The sequence below is a fragment of the Hemicordylus capensis genome, chromosome 5, assembly GCF_027244095.1.
Source record: "Hemicordylus capensis ecotype Gifberg chromosome 5, rHemCap1.1.pri, whole genome shotgun sequence".
Lineage (NCBI taxonomy): Eukaryota > Metazoa > Chordata > Lepidosauria > Squamata > Cordylidae > Hemicordylus > Hemicordylus capensis.
Genome location: NC_069661.1, coordinates 195,859,531 through 195,868,215, shown reverse-complemented (window position 1 = coordinate 195,868,215; position 8,685 = coordinate 195,859,531). Strand labels below are relative to the sequence as shown.

General features: G+C 41.8%; 1 long non-coding RNA gene across 1 annotated transcript; it reads left to right on the top strand.

Annotated features, from left to right (window-relative positions):
• Nucleotides 1–2,961: 2,961 nt before the first annotated feature.
• Nucleotides 2,962–8,056, top strand: LOC128326000 (uncharacterized). Its single transcript, XR_008307789.1, has 2 exons — nt 2,962–3,754; nt 6,066–8,056. It is a non-coding gene; the product is annotated as an uncharacterized LOC128326000 (long non-coding RNA).
• The last annotated feature ends 629 nt before the right edge of the window (nt 8,057–8,685 follow it).

The following is an 8,685-nucleotide window of genomic DNA, read 5'->3' as shown; positions in this document are numbered from 1 at the left end:
CCTATATAGATATTCTCTTCCACAGAAAACTTCCATTTTAGGGAGGCAATTTGGATTGAAGGTATGACACTGGGGCAAGTGGTGCACCCTTTCCCCCAGGGCTTCATCCCTGGGTCAACACCCTTGCCCCCTGTGGCTGCGTTTGGTAAAAGAAAAAGACTGTAGGAGATGCATTCTCAGCTCTCCCATGCCACACATAGTATTGCAAATAAGATTAAGCTGAAAACCAAAGCAAATAATAACAAAGTTTAGAAAACCAGCTTTTGGCCTTGGCTAGAAAAACTGCATTCGTTTAACAAAAACTATTTAAACTCAGGATGTCTAGTTTGGTCCTAAAATCATGTATGGATTAACTGTTATGCCAATTGAATGAATAACACCATCTTTTTTGTTTGTTTCTGGAAAGTAACCATAGAGGGCATAGACTGGGGCTTTCAGGGGGTGGGCAGGTCTAACCCCTTCTCTTGGTGCTGTTTCTATGATGCAAGCAAACCAGAACAGTGGTCCTCAATACAACAAAGTTTAAGAATAATTTTGACAGTATAATATCACACACAGTAGATCCCCTCACCCTTTACCCAAAAGTCCCTATACTAAATGCAAATCACACACAAGCTATCAGCCATAGGGGGAAAAACATAAAGGTTCTCATCTTTATCTTGCGTAGGCCACAGTTGGAATATACATACAGGAATGTAATTCTGGAGGGTATCTGTGTTTGAAGATTGTGCTTGTTTTCTCTCCATACTGGGAAGTTTTATAACTTATTATGGCTCAAAGTATGGTAGTTGTTCTTTTTCACATGATGGAAAGAGATGTGGTTTATATTTCCACTGAGAGAGGAATTTTGAAATACAGTAGTCTACTGTAGTGGAAATACTACACTCTAGGTTCTTTCTAGGTAGAGGCCAATACCCGTTCTGTCTGATTCAAAACACTTTATTACATAATTAGAATCACGGCCGGGCTTTCACCGAACACATGCAGGTGATGGGTGAAGCACCCCACAAAATGGTGGTAATATATTATATACTCATTCTTGTCTTTATGTTAATATCTAGTTATACATAGGCTCTTGTAAACTGAGCATCCTCCCCACATGGTTCTTCTAGACAAGATATATTATGGTCCCAACTACACATGTAGGCTCTTCAGAGTACAGTCATCGTACAGTTCATTGTTCCCCCAAGCCCCTCCTTATCACACATTCCAAAAATCATCAGTTCATCCTAAACAGTAACTTTGGTTCACATTCTCATCAGGGATTTGAGGCCTAATAGCCCAGATTTCTGCTACACTACTCAACATGTTGAGCAATCTAATGATGCTTTCTACTCCATGGCATATTTCAAGTATGAGATGCACAGAACAGTACAACCTCACATGGAGAAAATAAATAAATAAATGAAATTTAAATCATGATGAGTCATTAAATATAGATGTTCACATTTTGGATAATATTTAGTAATACAGTATATTCAACATTTTATGCAGATATAGGTATCTGTCTTATTATTGCTTCACATTTTCCTGAGGACACACATGTATGGATGCATGAGGGGTTTCTCAGTTAAACCTCAATTGCCATATTTGTCCTCTGTACCTGTGGTTCAATGTAACTAACTATATGCACTCATGGAAAAGAGCCAAGTACAGTACATGGTCATTTCAGTTTATGCTGCTTCCGCTTGTCCCACTGAAAAGGCAAAATGAACTTTCAGCTAAAATATTCAATAGACTTGGGCTATTCCAACAACTGATGGAAACATCTATGAAACCTCTTGTTCTTCAGCAAATTCTTTTTGCTAAAGTTATACGGATCACCTAAAAGTATACTATGACCGGTGGTTCCAGAGCCGCTTGCATGGTGGGAAGATTCAACTAGCACAGAGTATAGGACCTACAGGTTCCCATTTCATGTTCGAGTAATGTCAGTTGTAATTCCACTTTTAGTAGCCATTGGCAGGATGTTTATGCACAGTCTCTCCTTGCTCTCTCATATTGGCCATTTTAGTGCTAACTGGAAATGAAAAAACGGAGTATCTGACAAAAGGAAGTACCTTTCTCCCAACGGTGATATTGTGAATTCCTCTGAGCAAACGTGCAGGGCCTATAGTGGACCTGAATAGTTTGCAGGATTAATGGGTATGGGGTGGGAGACTAGTATGATGGGAGACCACCAATCCCCTGGCATTTGTGTACTGTGGAGAGTAGATGTGCATTTTTCTAAATCACATTGGGAAGCAGATATCAGTCGCCCTCCTTTCCTCTAAAATGCTTTTGGAAATCTATTCAATGTTATTATTCTGTTAATCACTGAATAGATTATTCTTATTACTTGAACCTGCTTAGAGATATTTCCTACATGTCATCAGAAAAGGAAATTATGGAGCATACTTTATAAAATTGAATTCTATAGTTGTATTTCATTTCAGATAATACAAGAAATGAAGCTACATTTCTGTGCTCCTATTTTCCAGATAATTTTCATGGGAAATAGATGTACGGGAGTCATAATAGCAGTTAGCACTGCAATAAATCACATTGCTTCTGACATAAATGGTTGAATGCTGTCAGCAAAATGAAATGCTTAAAATAATGTTCCAAAGAGATTATTTTTTCCTAAACATCATCATCATCATTATTATCATCATCATTAGGATTTCATATTCAGGAGCTGTTTTTCTCCTCCAGTAACTAGCTTCTGCTCAGTGTTAGAGCTTTATTTAAAAATATAAATGACAGAGGACCAATTACCCGGTGGGCAATTTTCTCTGTGCTTTTTTCATTTCATAATGGTAAATGGAGTATTGGAGTTTGTCCTAGGAGACCTCAACCATGAACACAGACTGGGTGGCCTTAGGCAAAATGCTATTGGCAATCTCTCCATGTACAAAGGACAGTAACCTCAGTGTGGTGTAGTGGTTAGAGTGCTGGACTAGGACCGAGGAGACCCGAGTTCAAATCCCCATTCAGCCATGATACTTGCTGGGTGACTCTGGGCCAGTCACTTCTCTCTCAGCCTAACCCTACAGGGTTGTTGTGAGGACAAACTTAAGTATGTAGTACACCACTCTGGGCTCTGGAGGAAGAGTGGGATATAAATGTATTAAATAAATAAATAAGCTGCCTAAAGTGTCATCATGGAGATGAACATTTAGATGGCAAAGCACTTTTTATTGTAAGGAAAGATCTCTATAAATTCATAATTACAACAAAACACACCAGGGCACAGTTTTGATTTCCATCAGAATTCATTTTATGGCTTACTTTGGGATTGCTTCAGCTGAAATACGTAGAATTAACTTTGACATACAGCTATTCTTTCAGTATATTGCTTTTAAAACAGCATGCCATTGTTTTAGGAGGATGAATATTTCTGAAAGTGAAAAAAAGACTTCATTCAAAAAACACAGAGAAAAATGAACCTTAACAATAGATCTTTATAGAAAGAGGACTGGGCTGCTATATACACTGCCCATGGGATTGTATAGTTCTGAGTCAGCTGACCCAGACAGGAATAACAATCAGAGTTCTGTACAGCAATAATTGTTTGCTGGGGCACTTATTGGAACAAATTGCCGGGGTGGAGGGGAGGGATGAAAACAAAGGCTACAACTTGCCATGATCTTTGCACTATTGAATCAATGTCCATTTCTCAGATACTGCAGTGAGGAACAACACTGAAATCTAATAATGACCAGGAGGTGCCATCATTGTATCTAAGCAGGAAAGATGTAAACAGCTGAGTAGGGTAAGACTTGTCTTGATCATACTCAGCTTTATTTCTTTGCTGTTTTTCCATGTACACCTGTGCTCAAAGCAGTTTACAACAAACAAAATGGCATAACAAATTTAAACAAACATCATTAACACAGGACGAAATTCACCACAATTAATATGAACCTCCTACTAAAAGCAATCATATCAATATAGCCAAATAAAACAATTCAAAATGTCATAACCCAGTTATAACTACCAAACATTAACATTCAAAACAACTATGTTATCTCAAGAATCCTAGGACAATTTCAAAGCTTCGACTTGTTACCAAGGGGTTGGATCCTAACTGGTGCTTCTATGAATAGAAGATTTAAGCAAGGGGAGCAATTTTAACTAATAGTTCTTTTCCTCTGTTTTTCTCTGTATCTTCCCTGAAAATTTGCTCTGGAAGCTCCTCCAGTTCTCAGGGACACATTTTCAGGGGACCCAGAAGGGTTGCAGAGAGAAAGGGGATCAGGAAAACCCATCCTTCCCCTTTTCACGAATGGAGCTTCTGCTCATGGAAGTTCAAGTTGGAATCTATTCCAAGTTGTCAATCTCATTAAAGAATTACATGCTAATTTTTTACTTATCAGGTTCTAGATTGAGCTGGGTCGGTTCTCCATTTAGGTAGGGAATTGGGAAGGATCCCAAACAGCTACAAGGGAAAAGGTGTGAGGGCCTCAGCCAGCTTCAAGCAACAACACACAAGAACTGGAAAGAGCCACCTAAGAGGGATGTTGCTCCAGCACTACTTGGAGCAGACTGCTGATTTTTATAGTGGCTGCCCAGGTCGAGTGAATTTGCTCGGCCCCTTCCCTGAGGAAGACTCCGTTGCTCAAAAAGATCTTGCCCAATTTTCTAAGAGTTTGCTCCAGCAGTTCAAGGGGACCTCTACTGGGGCTGGCAGACTCCTCCAAGTCAGAGACTCCTTGACTCCTCCAAGTCAGAGGATGAAGACAGTGCTGTGTTCTTTGGTTGTGGGGGAGGTATGGACTCTGGTTCTCTTTATTCTCCTCATGTGGGGAGTCCTGGTGGTGCAGAGTTGCCCAGAATCTAGGTCATAGGAACCTCCCACCATGTCTCATCCCCGAACTGTCCACCTGATCCCCCAGTTGGGGAAGGTCAACTAGCAAGGCCCTGCTCTGGGTTCCATCTTTTAGGAAGGTAAGGTTGTAATTAACCATGAGCAGGACCATTTCTGTGTTGACTCCAGAGCTGCAGAATGCTTTCCTCTGGGATGTCTGTTGGTTCCTCATCTTTTTTTCACAGGCAGGGGGAAATGCCAGGCCCAGCATCAGGAGTCAATGAAATATCCCTTAAAAGGGAGCTGGATGGGTCCCAGGACCATCAAAAGGCCCACAACTGAGCTTGAGGCCCTGATCAGTGGCCTTCCTTTCTGTATTCACAGGCAGGGAAGGCAGGAAGAGATAGCAACAGAGCAAATCATTTGACTGCGCAACTTGCTATGTAGTCTTTTCTTACAGGCATTCTCCCCATCTGTGAATGAATTTCCTCCAGAGGTCCATTCACGGATCAGGAGAGTGTCTAGAAGCTCCTCTCCCCCAGTGCGGCTTATCTGGGTAATGGGGACAGTGGCAGTGGTTCCATGTGCTTTGTGACAACTTTCATCTTTTTCAATAACAATGAAATGCACTCATCATGCCACAGCATTACTGTGATGCAGGGAACTCCACACTGCTGTTAAACAAAAGATGGTGGCCACCAATGCAGTAACTGCAAACTGTTCTGGATGACTGCTGCTACCCGGCCACCCAGGTACGTCCTCCAAAGTTTTGGAGAGGCTTACCTGATCAATTGGATGTGGCATTCATCCCCAGTGCTTCACCCACCATTTCTTTAAGTAATGCAGTGTGCCATACTGTGACATGATAGAAGCATTGTATTGTTTAAAAAAAAGGAAAAGGAAAAGATGGCAACTGCCAGCATGGCTATCATGGAGGACTCTGGAGTGCTGCTTCTCAGCAAACCCCACTCTCTGGATAAGTTCCAATTAGGGCTTGCTGAGGGCCCCCGGAACCTGCAGCTGGCCATGGGGAACACTTTTGTTCCATCAGGCATTTGGGAGTGATTGGTGATTCTCATTGTTTCTATCTAGTATTAAGTTGTCATTTTTATTTGTCTTGTTTCTCTATGTGTATGGATTTGTTGTGTGTTTTTAGACTGTTGTAAACAGTCTTGTGAGTGGTTTTCTGTTGAAAGGCAGTCTATAAATAATATTGTAAATAAATACATTCATACAAGGGGGTTATTTTGAATTTTAAAATCTCTTTTGATTGTAGAACTGTTATTTCAAAGGGCACATCCAGAGAGCATTACATGTAAAATTGGCCTTGATGATCCAACCGCAGATGTTCTTCAGGACTCTGACTTCAACAGTAGTGTACAATATTGTCTTCAGTAGCATCATGCCTGCCAGGAGGTGGTAATGGGCTGGATTAGGGACAACAAACTGAAATTGAATCCAAATAAGACAGAAGTACTGACTGGAGTGGCGTGGCATGGGGTCAGAACTCAAGTGATGGTTTAGATCTGCCTGTTCTGGATGGGGTTACACTTCCCCAGAAGGAACAAGTACATAGCTTGGGAGTTCTCCTGGATCCAAAACTCTCTCTGTTTTCTCAGGCTGGGCCAGGAGCGCTTTTTATCAACTTCAGCTGATACCCAGAACTATGCACTTTCCTTTTCTGTAGGAAAGTGACTTTAATACAGTGGTACAGCTGGTAAGCTTCAGGCTTGACTACAGTAATGCACTCTTTGTGGGGCTGCCCTTGTATATAGTCCAGAAACTACATTTGGTGCAGAATGCGATAGCCAGAGTGGTCTCCAGGATAACCCAAAGAGACCATATAACACTGATTTTAAAATAATTGCACTGGCTGCCAATATGTTACTGAGCAAAGTACATCGTGCTGGTTATTTCCTATACAGCCCTGAATGGCTTAGGTCCAGGGTATTTAGGAGAGCATCTCCTTTGTCATGAACCCCTCCATCTATTAACATCATCTGGGGAGGTCCAGTTATGGCTACCACCAGCTTGTTTGGTGGCTACTTGTGACTGGACCTTCTCAGTGGCTGCCCTGGAGTAGGGATGTGCACAGAACCGTTCAGCGCTCCATTATAGGAGTACCAAACTGGTTCCCTTAACTGGTGTTCAAGCTGGTTAAAAGGTGCAGGGGGTGGATAACTTTAAGGGTGGGGGATTACTTTAAGGGCAGTGTATGACATGCACATGTGCACTGGGAACTTTTGGTCACTTCCAGTCCAAAGGAGCAACAGGGCAGCAGGGAGGTATGCTGCTGCCCCGCTGAACCATTTGAATACACAGCCCCGGTGGGGGAAACGCAGTGGGAGGGGTAAGAGCACCCTCCCCCACCCTTAAATTTTTCCACCCCGTCACCTTTGGACCAGCAAGTGCCGTTTCTATGCACATCCCTACTTTGGGGCTCTGGAATTCACATGGTTTAATCATTTTATCCTGTTTTTATACTTTATTTTAACTTATGTACACTGCCTAGGAATGCACATGTCAGGCAGTATAGAAATATGATAAATAAATAAATAGATAGAGAGATAAGTAATAGAGTCTTCAGATGCCCCTGGGAAGCTTACAAGCATAATTATAGCCATCCTTTGTTCATTTGCAGCTTCCGAAACCCATTAAACTACATGAATGTACACAAACTTAATTCACATAGCCTGTTCACACTTTTTACTTTCTGCCTGTCTGTATCCCTCACACACTATTCGCATGTCAGCCACATATTTACCCATCCATCAAAGTCAAGCTCCTGTGACTTTTTTTGGAAACACTGGCATAAAGGAACTGCCTTGGGATTGTTTTAATGAAAGGTGGTGTATAAATTTAATAATTAAAAATAATAATAATAAACGTCACCGGTTCGTTTGGTGACGACTCAGAGGCGGGCCTTCTCTGTAGCTGCTCCTGGACAGTGGAATGCACTCCCAGTGGAAATTTGTAATCTTGATTCTTTACTGTCCTTCAAGAGAGCCCTTAAAACCTATCTGTTTGGCCTGGCCTTTCAGGGTTTTTAATCAGTTTTAATTGTTTTAATACCTGGTTTTCAGGGTTTTAATTGTTTTGATAGTTTAATTGTTTTTTAAGTTGTTTTAAATTGGTATTTATATTTGTATCTCTGTTTTAATTGTTTTTAATGTTTTCTGTTTTAATTGTAAACCACCCTGAGCCATTTCGGAAGGGTGGTATAGAAATCAAATCAAATCAAATCAAATCAATAAATCAATAAATAAAAATTTCCTGACTCCTGGCCTCATGTGGACAATCCTGACCTACCATACAAGGTTGCTGTTGATTGCTAAGATGATGTAACACTATCCATAAAGTGCTATGTAAATGCTAAACTTTTTAAAATAAATTTAGAGGCTATTCACATGCACTTGCAAAACCAGGCTAAGGGAGCACAGCTTGGTTTTGCATGCGCGTGAGAACCGCCAGGATTGGGCCGATCCCTGCGGCACCTCAGCAGCAAACCTGCTTAACTAGCCACCCTTTAAAACAAAGTTAAGGGAACGAGCACTCCCTTAACCCCATTTTTGTATTGTCTGGCAACCATGGCTGCCAAACTGTGGGGAGCCTGGGGAGGGGGGATCCCTATGATGTATCATGCAGGCATGCGCTTGCGCGGGATGACACATCCCAGCCCTCATCCCTCCCCGCTGCCTGGGTGCGCCGGGAATCATCTAGGTGTGCAGGGAGGCACCCAGCACAGGAGGAGCGGTCATCTGTGGAGAAGGTAAGTCTAACCTGCCTTCCCCACAGCCCGCTCCGGAGCCCTTCTCACTGCTCATGAGAAGAGGCTCATAATATGGCAATTTTCCTTGGATGGATAGACAGATCTCTTTACAGCACTCTAGATCTCT